Source organism: Trichechus manatus, unplaced genomic scaffold (genome assembly GCF_000243295.1).
Source record: "Trichechus manatus latirostris isolate Lorelei unplaced genomic scaffold, TriManLat1.0 scaffold00098, whole genome shotgun sequence".
NCBI classification, from domain to species: Eukaryota; Metazoa; Chordata; class Mammalia; order Sirenia; family Trichechidae; genus Trichechus; species Trichechus manatus.
The window spans coordinates 5,908,232-5,926,736 of NW_004444034.1; the positions used below are offsets into that span (position 1 = coordinate 5,908,232).

Here is an 18,505-nt window from a genome sequence, read left to right on the forward strand (position 1 = left end):
CTAACATTGAAAAGCCTGGAATTCAGAAGAAAACCAGGCAGTTTAGTGCTAACTCTGGTAAAAACTAAACTCTGAAGAGGTTTTATTTATTTATTTATTATTGTGATTTTTCTTTTAGCATTAAACTCAAAATCCCATTCCATAGAATCTTCATGGAGAAACTTCTCTCCAGCACACACACGCACACAACATACAACATTCCAGCAATTCCTCAGACTTCACATCTAAAGTTCAGTATCCCTAAACAGAAGAGTGAAAAGCCATGTGCACAGAGATATGAGGATTTAGTAGAGATTGGTCCACCCAATTATGGAATTTGTTTGAAGTTTCATGTTTTGAAATCCTACGTTTTATTTTTATGATTTTATTTTATGAGTCGAATTTTGCATTTGACTCCATAACATATCCTGTTTGAACATAAATATTATGTCTCAAGGAACTAAGAAGTTACCAAAACTGATATTCTGAGAAAACACATGTTCTGTGGCTTCACATACCCACTGATGCTAGTCATGGGCATCCAATTCAAGAGTCTGGAAGTACAAAATGTACATTTCAGAAAAACTGAACTGAGATTTGTTATAATCTTCAACATTGTCAATCCCAGTTTTATCAGGCATCCCAATAAACAAGGCCAAGTTCATTTGGGGCCCAGGGGTGAGGTAGGCAGGTAATCCTAGACCTTGCAAATGGTAGAAAGTATGAGGGCAGGCAGGCAGCTAAATGTTCGAGAAGTCATTCACTTGTTTGTTTACTGACTCCCTTCTTAGAGCCAGGCACTGAGCTAGGTAACTAGCTAGAAACACAAAGACAGATAAATTACAGGTCCTGACTAAAGAAGCTCACAATTTAGAGAAAGAAGAGAGACATCTAAGCTGTAAATAATAAATCAAAGTGAAAAGCTGGAGAGACATACTAAGGGCTCTGGAATTAAGAAAGTGACAGGAACTAAGGCAGTGGCAATGAAATGGAAAGAAAATGCTATCAATGCTGTCTTTTCCATTATTTTTAAATCTCTTCGAGATTAACAGGATGGAGGCTGAGGATAACTAAGCATAAGTAGTCAAGAAAGACACTCCCCGTCCCTGACTTGAGCAAGGAACATAGAGAGAAGAGCAGAATTTTTTGTAGAGTTTAGGAAGAAAATTTGATAAGTTCTGGTCTAGACAAGCTGTATGTGCAAAATGAATGTGTAAAGCATTCAATTAGGTTTATAAATCTAAAGGTCAGGGGATAGATTTGAACTAGAGATTTTACTTAGGAATTTTCAAAATATAAATATAAGTTAAGGAGTTTTCAGAACTTGCTTTTTAGAAGAGTTGGATTTGAGGTGCCTTGCAAGCCAGCAAAATGGATGTGTAAAGTATTCAATTAAGTTTATCGATCTGGAGGTCAGAGGGAGAACTAGAGATTTGAGCTAGAGATTTTTTATTTGGGAGTTTTCATAATGTAAATAGTGATAGAAGATGTAATAAGGGATAAAGATTACTTTGAGATAATGCATAGAATATAGTGTGAAGGAGAGCAAACACATAGCCCTGAGAGAAATTGGCCTTTTGGTGGATGGGTAGAGGCAGAGAAGCCAACAAAGAAGACTGAAGAAAACTGGCTGGCGAATAAAGAGAAACATCACAAGACTGTATTTTCTTAGAAACCAAGAAGACAGAGTGTTTTTTAGAAATAGAGTGTGCTCAAAGGTGCCAAATTCTTTTGAAACATCAGACAACTGAAAAGCTGATGTAATGGCACGTATGCCATTTGTAGGGCATTGGTGGTTCCTTGGTTAATTCTCTCCTTCCACACAGAAGAACCAGGTTCAATTCCCATCCAATGCACCAGAAGTCCAGCCACCACTCATCTGTCAGTGGAGGCTTATGTGTTGTTTTGATGATACATAGCTCAGTGGAACTTACAGACTAGGAAGACTAGGAAGAAAGGCTTTGCGAGCGTCTTCTGAAAACCAGAACAGTCTGATCTGCAACCCATGAGGCAGCATTTTGTTCTGTTGTTAATGCGGTCACGATGAGCTGGAAGCCAACTGGACAGTAGATAACTACAACAGCAAATGCCATCTGTAACTGTGTTGAAAGCTGTTTCCGGGTGGTGGTGCAGGAAGCAGCAGATTACTGTGGTTTGGAAACCAGCAGGAGGTAAGAAAGCAGAGACAACAATTATGGGCAACTTGTTCAAGTATTTGGACTGTGACAAGCAAGAGAGAGGTCAGTAGCTAGAAAGAGATGTGCGGTCCAGGGAAGGCTGTTGGTTTGGTGTGATTGCCTTCTCGTTCGCTTGTTTGTTTTGAATAGCACGCGCTTGAATTCAGTGGGTGGGAAAGAGCAAGTAAAACTGGAGAGGTTGGAGACAGTAAAGAAGATAGGATACTTCTCAGATAATTCTCAGATAAAGCTTCAAGAGAGAAAGCAGACCTCTTGCATCAAAACCAGAGGAAAGGGGGAAAGGAAGGAAGAGTCACATAGAGGTTTGCAGGTTGGTGCTGAAACACTGAGGGACTTTTTATCTGATGGCTTCTATTTTCTCTATCAAGATCTGCCACAGAAAATAAGAAAGAGAGGGAAAATGGCTGAAGTCAGATGTTGGAGGGGAATGAATTAGATTCGAAATCATCATAATGAAAAGTGAAGGAGAAATTTCTTCAGGAAATAGAGAAAAATTCTCATCAGTGTTCAGGGCCCAGTTGAAATGGTTGGCTATGAATTTAACAAGTATTAGTCATCCTGGGTTTTTCTGTGTTGTTTTGTTTTCATTTTCTGTAACACTGCTCAGAAGCTCAGAAAGAAATGTGAAGAATGCAAGTTCATGACTTTCTCCAACCTAAGACCTAGATGTGAAGAGGTAATGCCTGGCTTATTTCAACAAGATCAATTCTAAAGCCATCTTCGTGAATAATTGATTTACTCCAACAAGGTAAATACATTTTTGTTTCTTTTAAAGGCTTCTCTCAGTTTAACCTCGTTGCTTCTCCCTGAAGCCAGGGTTAGGTCACTGAGGTCTTGCCCCAAGGAGTATCATTCTAGCTACCAAACTAGGTAAAGGGACAAGACCTGGCTGAGTAAGTTAGATGGTCCCCACCCCCCACCCACCTTTTTAGGGGACCTGAGATACAGCATAGTACATACAGAGTTCAACACCAGTTACAGAGAATAAGGTGAACTAGTTTTTAGAACTAATGAATAGTGTGATAATTTGGTAACAAAAATAATTATCTATTTAACATGTTGTAAAAAGAGAACAAACAGCTGGGCTAATTTGATATGACGTTATTGGCCAAGTTTTTACAAATTCCTACTACTTAAGAAGGATTGGTTTGAGAGCCTGAAGTTGACTTGAATTTACAGATAGGAATTAAATGGCCTCAACTGTGTGGATTGAAGGGCTGCAGAGTCAAGCAGATTACAAAATAAGGCTTTGTAATTTTAGGAGAGCTCCCTCCCACCCTCTATTCCCTAATCACATACTTGGAGCATTTGTGTGGTATCACCAAAATGATGGGTGCTATAACTACTATGTGGGAATGAAAAAGAAACGCTATGATCATGAGTAAAATATCATGATGAGATGAAGAAAGAGGAACACAGAAGGATGACAATGGAACCAAACTGAGAGGTCAGAAGTTCAAGGAATTTTCAAAGGAAAAATTCAGATGTGAATAAAAATGGAGTGAAAAGTTAGAAGGATGTTGAAATGCTATTAGCCAAATAATAATATCATAGAGGTATATAGAGTGTAATGTAGGAATGTGGAAAAAAATGAATCAATACCCAGGAGAGATGATGAAAAGAAAATAAGCATAAACAATGGAAGTCAAGCATAACGTTCAACAGGAAGCTGTCACAGAACCTAGGGAGGATGTACTGAAGTGGAGCAACATTAGCACCTGGTAAACCAGTAGGAGTCTACTAGAAATATAGGTGAGCAATAACAGATTGAAGTCTATAACATTGGTTCTTAAATACTATGTGCTCTGTCTGCTCTTGCTCTCAAAATATGCTTTTTTTACCCCTTATCAAAAATTGCTTAAACTAAGATTTATCATAACTATTCAATGAAAGAGAAAGAGCCATACATAGTTTAAGAGTAAGAAAAATTATGTACTGTCTAATAAGTTACTGGTACAATAACTGTTCTGTTGTATCTTTTATTTAATAACATTAGAAAAACTCAAAGCTTTTAATCACACATCACATGCATTTATATGCCTTTTGAATTTTTGATGTTTTGATTATAAAAGTGACAAAAACACTATCTTATGCAAAAATATGATTTAATCTCCTATATTTCCTTATACAGCTTTGAAAAGGGTGCTTCTTGTACAATCAAGAAATTTTAAAACTTCTTCTTTGCCTCGAATTATATTTGGATTAACCCAAGGATTGGCAAATATTTTCTGTAAAGGCCCAGATAGTAAATATTTTAGGCTTTGCGGTCAGAGGGTGTTATAGCTCAAAAACAATAGTAGACAATATATAAGGAAATAGATGTGGTTGTGTCCCAATAAAACTTTATTTACAAAAACAGAATCTGGCCACAGGTTGTTCCATGAGCTGTAATTTGCAGATTCTTGGAATAGTCTATTAATTTGTAAATTAATTTGACCATCTTTCATCTAATGTTATGGTTTATATAGTTTAGGTTTATTAATTAACTAGAAACTTGTAGAACATGGTTCTAGTTGTAATTATTTTGTTTAAGTGTTTATCTACTGAATAATTTTTTATCTACTGAACAAATTTATCAATTAAACCAATTTATCTACTAAAAAATCTACTAAATTTTTCTTAATGCAAGCTTTATGAGGGCAGAGACTTTATCTTGTTCATTGTTCTACTTCTAGCACCTAGAAAAGTCCCTGGCACATAGTAAGCAAAAGTCGTTGCCCTCAAGTCAATTCTGACTCATATCAAGCTGATAGGACAGGGTAGAACTACCCCATAGGGTTAACAAGGCTTCTCCCACAGAGCAGCTGGTGAGTTAGAACTGCTGACCTTTTGTTAGTACCCAAGCACTTAACCACTGCACCACCAGGGCTCCACATAATAGGTACTATACATATGCATTTAATAAATAAATTTATTTTATAAATCAGCTGTTTCTTCCACAAAAGAAAAGTTAATAAAACTACTTTTCCAGAGTCTATATCTGAAATGAAAATTTCCTCGTAAATTTTCTAAACATTATCGTATTTGTTCTACCTGCATATTTAAGTAAATATGCCTTGTCCAAATATATCTGTTATGTATAGAAAGCAAAGGATAAGTTATCTATATCTTAAGTCACTAATTAAATTACTAATTTTCGTGCCCAACAAAAGTGACATTTCATCAAGCACTTTAAAAATAGAGTAAACATCTGGTTGCCAGAATGCCAACCACTCTACCTGATGAAAGTTAACTAGGCTAAATTTACCTTACCGCTCATTCTCTTCTGAGCACTTCCTCTCCAGGCATCCAGTGCCCCACCTTGACCCCATCTCTTTTCAGGAGCATGAGAGAGTCCGGGCTATGACCAGGAGAGCTATCTTATAGGTCCCGGCAGAGATCTACTCATGGCGTAGTTGTGTGCAGGGGAAGGGGGGGGGTGGTTGGAAGGGGAGGAGAGGGAGGTGCTCAGCAAAGTCTCAAGGCACACATGGGTGTCCTACTGAATAATTAATTTCCTAGAGAATAGGCAGCTTGGAAGTAAGCTCTGTTGCCCAACAGTTCTGCAAACACTGACTTGCACATGTTCCCTGGTAATGGCCACAAATCGTATTCAGCTTTGCTGCCTCTGCTGCAGACTCCCATTTCTCCACAAGCACTTGCCATCCAGCCCCTCACCTCTCTCTCAATTTCTCTCTCTCTCTCTCTCTCTCTCTCACACACACACACACACACACACACATACCTTTCAAAGTCACACCCAACCACCCTCTCTTCCTTCCTAAGTCACCCTGCCCCTCTGAAGTGGGGCAGAGACAGGGGTTTTCAGTGGCGTCCTCTATTCTCTTTCTAGTCCTGTTAACAGCATAAGGAGTGTTTTACTCCCCTCAAATGCTTTCCTTTTCAACACAAGAGATTGTTTGAAAATGAAAAAGCGGACTATTAACTTTCTCTTTTCATTCCTGTTTTATTACTAATTTAGAACACTCTCCCTCCCTACTCCCTACTCCCTCCTCTAAAAATACTGTTTTCTTCTCCCTGCATTCCTACTGTAACAATCACAATTCTTTTTGAGGGTACATGGATGATTCTGCCTATCAGAGAAAAGGTCAAAAAGAAAAGGAAAAGTTTAATATTTCATATGCATAATAAAATCCAAAGTCCTTCCTATGCCCTGCAGGCCCTTTGTTATCTGTTTTGTTCTGTTTTGTTTTCTTATCTCTCTGACCTCATCTCCTATTACTCTTCCCTTCCAGTCACTACCCTAGAGCACACTGCCCTTCTCCCCTTTTTTCAATATTGCCAAGCACCTTCCCATCTCAGGGCCTTTGCACTTGCTGTGACCTCTGCTTGGAATTCCTTTCCTACAGACATGTACTAGCTCTTTGACTCCTTCACATCTTTACTCAAAAGTCATTTTCTTAGTGACAGCATCTCATGCCACTTTATTTAAAATTATGAACACACCTTCCCAACATTACATATCCTTCTTCCTCCGTTTTTTTTTTTTTTTGTCTATGGTACATATCACTAACTAGCATACTCTTTATCTTATTTATTTATATGGCCTATCATTAGACTCCTCTGCCAGACAGTAATTTCCATTAGGGCCAGGTTTTGTCTGTTTCAGTATTGCATCTCCAGTGCCTAAACAGTGTCTGACATGTCATGCTGTAGGCACTTGATAAATATTTATTGAATGAATGAACAAATTAATGAATATTTTATTTATCTTAGAAGAAAAGATAGACAATATGCTTGGTATTTTTTATTTAGTAAAAGCAAGGAAGACACAATGGTTTAAAACTTTGTCTCTGATAAAGTTTACTGCAATCACTGCACTAAATTAGCCACCTTTCTGTTGCATTTACAATTTCACCGTAGCAAGTGCTTGATGTTGCAGTAAGAGAGGTCATGAAAACAGGAGGTAGTTCTTTGTTATATAAACACAAAATTCTAATTGTTTCCCTAGCACAATAGGGGCCCCATCAGGACAAAGGAGTCCAGGACCACATATGACAGACATTATCTTACACTTCAAAATGAAAATGATAAAATTGAACACATAGTAAGATGAATGATTCACTGAACAAGAATTCTTCCATGATGACTTTCTCTTTTACCTGCTGCACAAATACAGAAAAGTGACTACAGCCATCAGTGCCTATTGATATGTTGAGTATAATACCCACTTTAAAAGATTAAAATTTAAGAGAATGAAAATTGAAGCCCCAGACTGGGAGAAAATATTTGCAAAACACACATCTGAGAAAGGAATTGGATCCAAAATATACAAACAACTCTTAAAACTCAACAATAAGGGAATAAACATCTCAATTACAAAATGGTTAAAAGATCTAAACACACACTTCACCCAAGAAGATACACAGATGGTAAGTAAGGATACAAAAAAATGCTCAACATCATATGTCATTAGGGAATTGAAATTAAAACAATAGTGAGATTCCACTACACACCTATTAGAATGGCTAAAATCCAAAACACTTACAATACCAAATGCTGGCGAGGATGTGGAGCAACAGGAACATTTATTCGTTGCTTCTGAAAATGCAAAATGGAATGGTAACTTTGGAAGACAGTTTAGTGGTTTCTTACAAAGCTAAACATAGTCTTACCATATAATTCAGCACTGATGCTCCTTGGGATTAACCCAAACGAGTTGAAAACATACCCACACAAAAATCTGCACACAAATGTTTTTAACAGCTTTATTTATAATTACCCAAGCTTGGAAGCAACCAAGATATCCTTGAATAGGTGAAAAGATAAACTATAGTACATCATACAATGGAATGTTACTCACTAATAAGAAATAAACTATCAAGCCCAGAAAGACATGGAGGGATATTAAAAGCATACTGCTAAGTGAAAGAAGCCAGTGTGAAAAGTCTACAGATTGTATCATTCTAACTATACAGTATTTTAGAAAAGGCAAAGCTATAGAAACAGTAAGAGCATGGGTGGTACAAGAGGTTTGCAATTGGCTGCTAACCAAAAGGTCAGTGGTTCAAACCCACCCGGCCGCTCCGCCGAAGAAAGGCCTGACAATCTGCTTCCATAAAGATTACAGCCAAGAAAATCCTATAGAACGGTTCTTCTCTGTAACACATGGGGTTGCCATGAGTTGAGGGCTGACAACAACAGCTAGAGACAGTAAAAAGGTTAGCAGTTGCCAGGGCTAAAGGGTTGCAGAGTGAGCGTGGGAGGGATAAATAGGCGGAACACAGGACATTTGTAGGGCAGTGAAGCTATTCTGTATAACGCTGTAATGGTTGATACCTGACATTATGCATTTCTCCAAACCCACAGAAGTTTACAACACAGTGTACCCTAAACTATGGACTTTAGTTAATAATAATGTATCAATATTAGTTTATCAGTTTTAAAAAGTATACCACACAAATGCGAGATGTTAGTAATAGGGGAAACTGTGTGCAGAGGGAGAAGTGGTACATGGGAACTCCGTACTGTTTGCTCAATTTTTCTGTAAGACTGAAACTGCTCTAAAAAGTAAATTCTGTTTAAAAAAATGATTAATGTTGCAGTCCTCCCTGACTTATTATAAGATATCCTGACTTATCTCATGACCTCTAGATTGGACCAAATCATTTAACGAAGAATCTGATAAAGCTTCTCTTATGCATGATTTTCGCTATTTCAGTGCATGAGGTTTATCTAATTACGCAGCAAATATGTTAGGCTTTTTTTCCTCTTACCCCAGAAATACTGAATGTTGTAGGATGTTTTGTAATAAAGAAGGGAGACGCAAACCCAAATATCCTTGGGTTTTGCTGTAATTAAACTGTGCCTCAAGTTATCAAGGTCATGTCCACCTGCAGGATAGCTTCAAGGGGCTGAGATTAGCATTTGGAAATAGTTGCATGCTATAGGTTGTGACTGTTGGATTTCAGCTATCTCTGTCTTCCTAGTGAAACTGTAACTAACACAGTTGTCCTTCAACTTGAGTTTTATCAGCAACAAAACCAAACCCAAACCCATCGCCGTCGAGTCGATTCCGACTCCAAATAAAAAAATATTTCATCATTTTTTTCTTTTCAGATTTATAAAAAAATAACAGTATCTTTACTCTGTCAACTTGCCCATTGTGTGGAGGAGGCAATTTCCTAAAACTCTGGGCTTCAAATTAAAAAAAAAAAAAAAAAAATCCGTTGCCGTCGCCATCGATTCTGACTCATAGCGACCCTGTAGGACAGAGTAGAACTGACCCACAGAGTTTCCAAGGAGCTAGTGGATTCGAACTATCAACCATTTGGTTGGCAGCTGAGCTCTTAGCCACTGTGCCCCAAAGCCCCCCAAAAATACAAATTCTGTTGCGGAACTGAACTAGAATCACTACACTAACACTGAAGATAGCCTAAATACAGAAAGAGCCATGAAGCTGACACATTATCATTGGCATATGTATCACATACACCAACAAATATACCCATTCCCCCACCCCAGCCAAAATTTGAGGTAGACGACTCCCCACTGCTCACCGTGCTGCCATACCCGAGTTTTCATGTGTACACAACTCAACAAAGTACATAAATTTACCACTTTCCCACTGGTCATATTGGATTCTAAAATAACTCATACCAGCTTATTGTTCAGCGTGAATTAACCCACAATGACCAGGGTGCATTGGTGAGTTGGGCCCGGGTGAGGTTACTATGTTTCATTGAGTGGTATGTCACAATTTGCGTTTTCAATGTTTTGCCTTCTAAACAAATCTTGATTTCACATACTCCCTGTAAAAGTATTTTACACCCTTCATGGGAGGGATGACACCCCCAGATAAGAGTCTTATATTGACTAAAACTAATGTGGCCCAAAAGGCTAAGCACTGGACTACTAGCCGGAGGTTGGTGGCCTGAACCCCCCAAGAGGTGCCTCGGAAGACAGGCCTGGCGATCTGCTTCCAAAGGATCACAGCCATGAAAACCGTATGGAACTGTTCTACTTTGACACACATGGGGTCACCAGGAATCAGAATCTACTGGAAGGCAACCAACAACAACAATGTGTCCATTATAAAAAAATCTGTATATTTCCACGGCCCTGAAACTCTCTTGAGTACTATAAGGAAAGGGTACAAAGCAATAAAACATACAGATACTGTCCTAAATAGAAAATTTCTACAGTAGAGTTTTGAGACTAGATGTGAAATGTGTGGTTTATGGTAAATACTGAATTAAACAGTACAAGTAGAGTTAAAAAAGGGAAGCTGTGTTTCAGAGTAGGAACTTAATGGAGGTTTTTATGTAATGATAGTTTTATTTATAATGCTGTTGAAGATTTTCTCAAAAATTTAAAGAATTTGGAGGTAAATATGCTTGATCTTATGAAAGTAAATGGTGGGATTACCGCTAAGTGTGCAAATTTTCAAATAAAGTAATGAGATTTTTTATTTAATTTTGATATTTGATATTTATTATTATACTATAATTATGTTTCCCAATATCAAGTCAGAAAGATGTTGCATTGTTCAATTGAATATTCTAAGAAATGTAATGAAGTAATAATTTACACAGAGAGTATTTCAATTGTCACCTTTTTGTGCTTCTGTGAGAAATGAAACTTTTCAAAATAGAATTTTTACAGCTCTCATTTTTTGAGTAATGCTTTTTATACACATCTCTAATGCTGTTAATAACCTGGAAGATAGGATTCTTACCCCCTCTTTTTTTTTCAGATGAATACATTTAAACTAGGAGATATCAAGTGATGTCTCCAAAGCCACAGAGCTAGTAACTGGTAGAGCCAGATTCCCTCCCAGTTCGCCTGGCCCTGCCCCTTTCAGGAAGAGACTGGGATAGGACCTGTGGAAGTTCTATGACTTGGGCAGACATAATTTCTATTGAAAGAATAAGGGTCAGACTTCCTATTCTGCAGAATTGTTTTAAAAATTACGCTCAAGGAACAGTAACTATTATTATTTAACACATTGATTCCATGACTCATAGAGTTCTGTAGAATCATCTAGTTGTCAAAAAAAAAAAAAAAACCTATAGACCGGCATCCAAAACTAGTTACAAAATAAAGTATTTGTTTTAATTTCACAAACTCTATGAACAGTAGCTGTTATTATTTAACAGTATTACTTTCATGACTCATGGAGTTGTAGAACCATGTAGTTGTCAAGGAAAAAAACAAAAAGGCATATACCAGCATCCAAAAATATTTACAAAATAATTCAAAGCATTTGTTTTAATTTCACAAACTATACTTCTCTTTACCTCTTTTCTCTTCCAGTCACCCCCTGCAATTCCTTCAGTTCTCTCTTTTCCACCGTCATATGGTCCTGAGTCTGGACCACAGAGCAATTTCATTAATTGGATTGATAATAACAAAAAGTTGCTCAGTTTAAAGCTGAGTTTCTCAATCTTTTTTTTTTTTTTAAATGTATTCCCCCCTGAGAAATACTTTTAGTCATTTTTTCTCATAATTGTCCCTGCCATGAAAATTTAATACCATAGATACACTATACATCTGTTATGTACTACGGCCCTTTGTAAGCTCACAAACCATTATAATTCTAAGATCCCCCCGGCCCCCAAGAAAAAATGTTTGCCTCCTTTGGGGCAATATCACCCTTGTTGACAACGCATGGTTTAGAGCAAGGCTCCTCAACCTGACCATTATTGAAATTTTGGGCAAGATAAGTCTTTGTTTTGGGGGGTTGCAATGCAGAAAATTACTTAATATGGCCCTTCTAGCCATAGTCTTTGTGACTCCCACATGCTTGGGTGGTACCGTGCAAATAAGGTGTATGGAACCAAGTGTATCGAATTGGCTAGGCCATGATTCCCAGTACTGTGTAATTGTCCTCCATTTTGTGATCTGATGTAATTGTCCTCTATTTTGTGGTATTGCATGTGTTGTAAATCCTAAACCTCAGAATTAGGGTGGGGTGTATCTCGAGTCTCACCCTTATTAAAGGGCATGACTCAAGTCACTGCCTTACTGAAGTCACACTTTTGCACCACCTTGCTTGAGTAAGAGGAGTTTCTGTGAAAAAATTCTCTCACTCACTCAGGATCCTGCATCCAGTTAGTCATCATCTGACCTCCGGTTCTTGGAGCTTGAGCCAGCAGCCTGCCGTCTGACTTGCTGATTTTGGGTTCGTCAGCCCCTGCAATCATGTGAGTCTGGAGAAGCCTCCAGCTTGATGCCTGACCCACAGATTTCAGACTTGCCAGCCTCCACAACTTCATAAACTATTTCCTTGAAATAAATTATCTCTCTTTCTATGTATATATATATATATATATATGTATGTATACATCTATAGATACACACTTCACTGGTTTTTCTCCTGTAGAGAATCCAGCCTAAGACAACAGAGATTTAACAAATATTTTTCATTGAAGCAAAAGTATCATCTATTTAAATAGGGAGAATGAGGAAACAGGAAGACTGCAAGTATAAGAGTTGGGGTGAGAAAGGCCATAGGTGATAAAAGATAGCTAAATCCTTGTCTTCTATGGTAGAAAGTCAGGAGATAATGCATAAAACTGAAAAAAAAATCAAGAAGGAGCAATATAAGAATTGAATTTAGAGACATGGAAGTGAGTAGAAAAGAATCAGCTAAAGGAACTAAAAATTATTTTCTCTGGAGTGGGGAAAATGGGAAGGGGAAAGGGAAGTAGAGACCGATGTTTAAATAAAAAGCTTTATAGAACAATCTGACTTCTCAAATTGGTTGCATGTAAAAATGCAATAGAGAAAAAATGTGTATAAAAAAAGAAAGGGGAAAGAAAAGAGAAAGGGAGGGGAAAAGGTTGCTGTTAAATACAACATTAAAAACACAAACAAATAAACCCATTGCCATCAAGTCAATTCTGACTCATAGCAAACCTACAGGTAGAGTAGAACTGCTGCTCAGGATTTCCAAGGAGCAGCTGGTAGATTCAAACCACTGACCTTTTGGTTAGCAGCCAAGCTCTTAACCACCGTGCCACCAGGGCTCCAGTAGATACATTAGTCAGAGATTACATGAGCCATTTAAAAACCCAAACCTAACTCTTTAGAATATTCTGGTTTTACTATTTAAATTATCGACTATTCTTAACTGAATGACTTTTTCAGAAAAAAATCAAAACACATTGACTTCAATTCAGAAAAACATTCAAGGTTGTTGTTATTGTTGTTAGTTGCCATCGAGTTGGCTCTGACTCATGGTGACCTGATGTGTAATAGAACAAAATGTTTCTGGGTCCTGTGCCCTCTTCATGATTGTTGGTCTATTTGAGTCTATTGTTCTGGCTATTGTGTCAATCCATCTCATCCAAGGTTTCTCTCATTTTCACTGACCCTCTACCAACCATGATGTCCTTTTCTAGCAATTGGTCTTTCCTGAGGACATATCCAAAGTAGCATTATTATTTAATAATTAAATGATACCTGGAGGTACATGTTAGCTATATGGAAAACATCATAGTGCAAACTGAAACTGAGTACAATTAAACTTAGAAATGAAAGATCCTGGGAAGGTAATGATGGTGGTTGATAGTATAGTTTTTGAAAGTCCCTGGATCCTCCTTCACGAAAACAGACAAGAGACTACAGAGCAAAACCAAAATCCCACAGAAAACATTTGAAATAAAACTGTGTGACAAAGTATTCCCACGAACTCCAGAAAAAGAGGATGGGGACAAAATACCAACAGCCACAAGAACTGCATGGTATTGACATCTGTGAGCAGGAAAGAAAATAACAAAAATAGCCAATAGATACCATTGGAAAATGTGGCCCATCTGAGAAGAGCAACAGAGTTTTGTCCAATTCAATAATAAGTGAATGCAACAGGTTCAGAGCGAGACCTGAAGAGGCTTAAGCAATCCAGCCCTGTGAACTCTCAAAACTGAGCAGCAAGGGTTCCATTCTAGGATCAACAATCAGACCAAACCAGTTGCTGTCCAGTCAGTTATGACTCAGGGTTACCCCATGTGTTGCAGAGTAGATCTGCACTCCACAGTTTTTTCAAGACTGTGACCTTTCAGAAGCAAATCACCAGGCCTTTCTTCAAAAGAGCCCCTGTTGAATTCAAACCACCAACCTTTCAGTACTAAGTTTATGGCAGCATAGCTTCAATTTCTGCCTGCATCTTCACAAAGCCTTCTTCCTTCGGCCTCTCCCTATTCAAATCTCCTCCTTTCTCTTACAAAGACGTCAGTCATTAGACTTAAAGTCCACCCTAAGTCCAGAATGATTTCATTTCAAGATCCTTAGGTAATTATGTCTGCAAAGACCCTATTTCCAAATATTAAAAAAACTAATTAAAAAGAAGAGAAAAATATAATTTCAGAAATTAAGGTTGAACTACCCAAAAATAAGTGACTACAACAGGTAATGCCTTAAAATAAATAGAAGGCAGAAAAAGGAGGGAAATCTTAAAAATCAAACATAAATGAAAGAAAAAGGATTCAAGAGAAAATAACAAGTATGTAAGATACATAAAGAAGATCTGATATATGGATAATAGGAGCCTCTAGATAAGAAAACCAAAGCAAGAGAAGCAAAAACATACAAAACTATAAGAAAAATTTCCTGGGGGGAAAAATAAAACATTTTATTGAAAGAGCATTATCTTAAACCTAAGAATATCTACCTAGAATAACCAACACAAACACGTATTCTGGTAAAATTAGTAGACTTAAAAATCATTTGGGCATCTAGACAAAAGTAGCAAGTGGTTTGTAAGAGGAAGAAAATTAGTCTCTAAAAGAAAATTAGAGTTTTCAGAGATTTTGTACTAGAAGAAAATAGAGTAAGTACTCAAGATATTCATTGGAAGCAAATGAGTCAAAGATTTTATATCCTGCGAAACTGACTTTCAAGTACAAAGGACCCATACGAACTGTTATTAACATGAAAGAACTCAGAGAACAGTGTTCCCTTGAGCCTTTCCCAAGGAATCTGTTACAGAATGAGTTTGTGGAAACCAAATGACTAGAGAGACAAATGACACTCTAACACTAAATTAGGGATAAAATGAAAAGAATACAGTTAGTAATGGCTTGCAGGCTCTGATAATGTAGATATACCATATACATTTTTTTTTTTAAAACATTGTGCAGGAAGAAGAATGAGAAGAGAAAATGCAAAAACAAAAAAATTAACTATTTCAATAATAATTGGGGGTGATAGGAACCTTAAAAAAGCTTTAATTTGGATTTTCCCTGATTGCTATTTGTTTAGGAAGCCAAAAATATAGGACTACTTTTAAATCTTCATGAAAATAAACACAACTAGAGCTTATCAGACATGTGACATGCTGCTATTCTTCTATATGTGAAGTTTCCCAAAACATGTCAGAACTGGTTCCCGGGCAATTTAATATAATAAAAAGAAGTCTGCATTAAAAATCATGGAATACTTGCTTTCTCATGAAATTATTGAAAAGAATGTTTTTTATTAAAATGCAAACCTCTAAAATGGCTTAAATTAAGTTTTAATAAGCATCAAAGGTTGTTTTATATCAAAACAGAATCTAATAAAATTTCTGCAGATCATTTTCGTAAAGTAGCACTTTGGTTCTGTTTGCAATATTGACAAATGAGAAGCTGCTTAAATTGTTGGCATACTGACCACTTATTTCTTTGTTTTATTATGGCTGTTAATCTCCTTATTAATATATTATAATAGTCCCTACAGTATGTAAAAACAGACGAGTTAGAACCAATCCCAACACCATTCCATATGCTTCACTGAGTCACTTTTGCCTGAGACAAGCTGACCTACTAGGAGCTTACTGATGTGTGCACCAAGACACGTTCACAGCCTACTTGGAGTTACTGAGAGAAAATGAGTCACACAATATTTCAATCTTTGGCTCTTTAAATCTTGCTGAGCTTGTTTTTTGCTGAGTCCAAATTTTCCCTCTCACATAGACATTAAAAATGTAGGATGTAAGTCTTTTGCCCAGTCTAGTGTTTGATTGAAATTCTGAGCTAAATATATGTGTTGGTCTAACTTCTAACATCAACTGTTTTAGCCAGCTTCTTTCAACACATCCCAATTTGCCCTTCATCTACAGCTATTTTTAAGTATCTCCAAGGGGCAAACATACATTTCTCTAATACTGATCCATTTTAGAACATCTCTGTCCCCTGCATAAGGGTAAGGCCACCTATAAGGAACCTGCTCTTCACCTGACTGATTCTTGTGCTAAGAGTTTGAAAAATTATATGTAAGGATGTCTGGTTCCTAGCCTGAAGATTACCTCCTGTCTTAGTTATCTAGTGCTGCGCTAACAGAAATACCACCAGTGGATGGCTTTAAGAAACAGAAGTTTATTTTCTCACTGTCTAGTAAGCTAGCAGTCTGAATTCAGAGCACCAGTTTTAGGAGAAGATTTTCTCTCTCTGTCAGCTCTGAAGGAAGGTCCTTATCATGAATCTTCCCCTGGTCTAGGAGCTTCTCAGCCCAGGGACCGTGGGTCCAAAAGTTGCGGTCTGCTCCTGGCACTACTTTCTTGGTGGCATGAGGTCCCCCTGTCTCTCTGCTCACTTCTCTCTTCTGCATCTCAAAAGAGATTGACTCAAGATGCAACCTAATCTTGTAGATTGAATCTCGCCTCATTAACATAACTTCTGCTAATCCTGTCTCATTAACATCATAGAGGTAGGATTTACAACACATGGGAAAATCAAATCAGATGACAAAATGGTGGACAATCACACAATACTGGGAATCATGGCCTAGCCAAATTGACACACATTTTTGGGGGACACAATTCAATCCATAACACCTCCTAAGGATTCTTACAGTGTTGAGTGTGAGAAGTGATGTACGTTAAAGACAAGATTTATGAATGTACAATATTCCTAAGACTATGAGAAATCTATGTTGACAATTTGGAAATAATTATTCTAAAGAGAAAGAAGAACCCTTCCTAATTGGTTAGGAAATGAAGAAGGGAGATGAATATGCTCAGAGCTATGGTAGGCAAATTTCTCATCACAATCTTATATGATCAAAATATAGGAAATCAGAAATTATATAAAAAGAAAACATGGTAAGAAGTGAGCTATACATGAGAAATTCAAGGACATGTGAATAATAAAAAACTCCCTCTTGAGAAAACTAACTGAAACAGATAATGCATTTAACTAAGTTGTAAGATATACTTTTTTTGAATGAGGTAAAAAAGAAATATTTAATGCCAAATAATCCAAATGGTTAGAAAAATATAGCACTTCCCCTTCAAATTCTTTTAAAGAACTATAAAAACAGGTTCTCACAGGTTAAATATAACACATTTACAGAGGCAAGGTGAGATTTCAGCTAACGTAGCAATTTAACTCACTGCTTCTCTCTTTAAATGTAATGATTTTCAAGTAAGTATAATCCAAAAAAGCTTTCCTGTTTTTAGTTTTAGTGTTCAACTTAAAAATACTGTGATTTGGAGAGGAATTTGGACCTACTATTGCAGTCACCTGCAAATTCAGAGTTTTAACAATCAAGGGAAAATGGTATTTCTCTAAACGAAAAGAGATCTCTATGACTTCCTCCAAAGTGTTACTCCAGAATTCGTTTTAACTACTTGTAAATGAAAGCATGAGAGGGATGGAATTTTAGTAATTACTACAAATGTTTCATCTAATTGAGAAACAGTTTCTGTAAATTCCACAATATGCCATTCCCTTCCCAATTTTAGAAACTCTTTCAAAATCAGACTTTGTATGAACATGTTGTAAGCGTTTTTGGCATTTTGTGTGGACCAGATTTTAAGAGGAAACAGTGAGGTTATTATCTGCTCCATGACACATTTGAATGGCCACTCCCAAGTAATTCCAGCTTTCAAAAACCGTAGAATTTCCAGCCACAGACAGTAAATGGATTTTGTTCACTGATGTTATTCACAGCTTTGACTGTGTAAAAAACTGACAGCAGTAAATATAACTAACATAGCTGTATTTTGCCAGGATTTTAAAAAAAGGAATTGCATAGTTCTTTCAAACTGCACATTAGTGAAGAAAATCAGTATGTACCATTTAAAGAATGCTCTCATGATGGTTCTACGATGGATATTCTAGGAAAAAGTTTGACAAAAGTTGAATTTGCTGGTCCATTTTAAATGGAAAAAAAATGAAATGAAAATTTGCCTGCATAAAACTTTGAAACAAGGTCATCAAAAATTTCATAATTTTTAAATATTAAATATTAATTTCAAGATAGATGTTATCTATTCTTAGTGGAATCATATCTCACCTATATGTCTCCATACTGGCCCCCAGCCTCAAATCTCTCCCCATCTTATCTGTACTCCACATAAACATAAGAGTTTTCTTTATAAAGTAGAATTTCCTAAAGGATGTTGT

The 18,505-nt window shown here is 36.9% G+C and overlaps 1 long non-coding RNA gene across 5 annotated transcripts in view; it reads left to right on the forward strand.

Annotated features, from left to right (window-relative positions):
• The first annotated feature begins 2,118 nt into the window (after positions 1 to 2,118).
• LOC111821693 (uncharacterized) overlaps positions 2,119 to 18,505 on the forward strand; it is a 152,030-nt gene continuing 135,643 nt past the window's right edge. For 4 of the 5 annotated variants that reach the window (XR_002825038.1, XR_002825040.1, XR_002825036.1 and 1 more), the window contains exons 1-2: positions 2,119 to 2,219; positions 2,785 to 2,925. This is a non-coding gene — a long non-coding RNA (uncharacterized LOC111821693). Of the gene's footprint in view, positions 2,220 to 2,784; positions 2,926 to 12,216; positions 12,278 to 18,505 lie in introns of those variants that run through there. The other variant, XR_002825039.1, reaches the window with a different exon arrangement.